This window comes from Microcebus murinus, chromosome 1 (genome assembly GCF_040939455.1).
Source record: "Microcebus murinus isolate Inina chromosome 1, M.murinus_Inina_mat1.0, whole genome shotgun sequence".
NCBI lineage: Eukaryota > Metazoa > Chordata > Mammalia > Primates > Cheirogaleidae > Microcebus > Microcebus murinus.
The window spans coordinates 68122084-68125156 of NC_134104.1; the positions used below are offsets into that span (position 1 = coordinate 68122084).

The window sequence follows — 3073 nt, forward strand, 5'->3', positions numbered from 1 at the left end:
GTAGGTTTTATATACAGAAACAAGGAAGTAGAAACAAAAAAATAGAGTGGGGGAATAATGAGGCTTTCATGTGGGCTAATCAGCCCCAATCAGCATCCCAATGGCACCAGAAGCTGTTTGTGATGGATCACTCAACCCCAGCCTGGCAGGGGGTTGGGAACAATTGCAGGTAGCATGCCCTGGAGCAAGCACGTCAGGGAATGCATTCTTCTTGGAACTATAGCTGGGGGGCTGGGTGCTATTTTCATCTTAGGCTATTTTCCCCGGCCCTGTGCATGGGACAAGTCAGGACAAGTCGTTGGAATGTGGAGGGTCTTAGTCTCCAACACTCCAGCAAGTTCGCAAGATGGAGACCACAAGCTCTTCTCCATTTTGCAGCTGAGAAAACCAAGGCCCAGAGAGAATATTCACTTTCTGTTGTTGCTGTAACAAATTAACACGAATTTAGCATCTCAAAAGCACACAGATGTATTAGGTCTCTGATCATTTCCTCTGGCTAGCAGTCCAGGCACAGCATGGATCAGCTGCTTCCCAAGGCCAGAGGCTGCGCTCCTTTCTGGAGGTTCTGGGGCTGACTCAGTGTCCCGTCTCTCGCAGGCCACGGGCGAGGTCAATTGCATGTGGTGCGGGATGAGGTGCTGCTTCCCTGATGCCTGTCAGCTGGGGGTCGCTGTCAGCTTCTAAGGCCGCCTGCACCCCTGGCTCGCAGCTCCCTTCCTCCGTCTTCACAGCCAGGTTGAGTCCTGCTGGTGCCTCACATCTCTCTGATTCCCTTTGTGTGTCACCTCCCTTCTGCCTATTTCCAGAGCGAGTTTTCCACTTTCAAGGGCTCATGTGAGGGGTCCACTGGGATCATCCGGGGCATGACCTTAATCACGTCTGCAAAGTGCATTCTGCCATGCAATGTAACACAGTCACAGGGTCCGGCGATTAGGAGACGGGGATCCCTGGGGACCTTTATTCTGCCTCCCACAGAGTGGGTTCAAAGCCTGTCACTCAGCTAGTAAGTGGCAGAGGTGAAAGCTGAATATCTTTTGGCGATGGAACATGTATTCTTTCCACCATGTCCCAGCTGCCTCAGGAACTTTAGGGGCATCAGCTAAGTTATCCTATTTTCGGGGGGTGGGGGGAAAGATACACCCAGCTGAGCCCAGGAAGAAAAGCATCTCCGGAGAGAGTGGTTCTTCAGGTCCTCAGTCACTGGGACAGGTACCTTGCTCCCTGGGACTGTCTGGGACGTTCTCTGAGATCCAACTCAATTGGTCCAAGATGAGGGCTAAAACTGGTCTGCATGTGTGTTTTAGATGTCTGCAGGGCCTCCAGGAAGGCCTCACATCACAGGGAGACAGACAGTGTACACGGGCAGCACACTTCCTCTCCCTTCCAGACTGGGCAGAGAGAGAGAGACTGAGCTGGAGGTTCCAAAACAAATCGGGACTCAGCCTGTGGTGGACATGGCCCGGCCTGCCTCTGGCCCCCAGTAAAAGTATACTTCTTCTTTCCCATCAGGAATTTCCTCCTATTAACACATTAGGTTCTAAATACCTTTCGCTCATTCATCTTTCATTCGATAACGATTTATTGTGCACCTGCTTTGTGTGGGGCACCATGCGAGGCACTCCGGACACATCAGTGAGCATGCGCCCCTCAGGGAGCCTGCGTCCCGTTTGGGGGAGGGGAGATGGACCATAATGCATAGACGCAATAAATGAGCTCATCACGTCATGTGTTGAGAGCTGTCGTCGGATAAGGATGTGAGGAGTGCTGGTGGGAACGCAGGCTGCATACGAGGGACAAGGTAGGCTCCATCAAGAAGGTGAGGTTTGAACAAAGACTCAAAGGAGCTGAGAGATGTAGCCAAATGGACTCCTGAGGTCAGAACGTCCCAGGTAGGGGTGACAGCCATGCAAGGGCCCTAACGCAGAGCATGTCTGATATATTGCAGGGACAGCCACCAGAGTTGGAGAGGGTGGCCAACATAAGAAGTTGATTTCTCTTTGAGTGAAATAGGAAATCGTCATTAGGTTTTGATTGAAGGATCGACTTGAGAAAAAGGTCTTGGGTTTCCATGGAATGCTCACGCAGGAGGGCAGCTGGAAAGGGAAGGGTGTGGGGATTGTGTGATAAACCAGAAGTGATGCACACGGCTGGGCTGGGGTAGAGGCTTTATGCAACGTGGCCTTGGCAGCAATGTGGGAGGCTGAGGAAGGGGCGCCGTGGGCCAGCTCAGGGGGACGAGGGAGTGGTCGCTATGCAGACTGGGCTTGGGGTGGGACGTCTGGAGGCCTGCGTCAGGCTGCACGCCCTGGCAGCGCCCAGGTATCTCAAGCAGACTGGTTGGGGACAGGGCTTGAGCCTTTCGAGGGTCTCAGGACTGAGTGAGCCACGCAAACATCCCAGCATCAAGGCGGGAGGTGGAAACCCCCTCACCCTAAGTCAGAGCATCAGCAACAGGTCCAGCTTTGTGAGGGGACCAGCCAGAACCATGTAGCTTTTGGTATGTGAGTCGGCAGCAACACAGCCAAGCAAAATCGTGATTGTCTGGCGGGACCTTCAAGCGAGGGACATCCGAGAAGCGTGTGTGCAGCCAGTCCTGGTGGACGGAAATGGTACAGGGCCTGCTGTGTCCCGTGTAAGGTGTGGTGGTGTTGTTGCTGTCCCCTTTGTGCCCGATGCTGTCTTGATTGTGTCAACAAAAACCATGATGACAGGGGCTTTCAGAGCTTCAGTCCCAACTTCCTGCCTTTCCCCTCCAAGTGCTCTCCCCCATGAGAGTTTGTGCTCCACAGACAAGAAACTCTTTTTCCTTGAGGGTCTTCAGGACAGAGCACACTGGGGGTGGGGGCACTGCGTCTCTGCGGGCAGCAGTCAGTGGTCTATCAAGGGGCCACAGTCCAGCCAGGGGAGCAAGGAGCTGGGCCCAGGACATGAGGCTGGAAGGCCTTTCTCGACAAACGTCTAGGAAACTTCATTCTTGCATATTCTGGTTTCTCTTCAGATCATGTAAACCTTTTGTATTTTATTACAGATTTCCATGGAGAGGAACAGTTATGAGTCTTTACCCAATGTTTTT

At 52.9% G+C, this 3073-nt stretch overlaps 1 pseudogene; it reads left to right on the forward strand.

Moving 5' to 3' along the window:
• The first annotated feature begins 2978 nt into the window (after positions 1-2978).
• LOC142874901 (uncharacterized) lies at positions 2979-3073 on the forward strand (annotated as a pseudogene).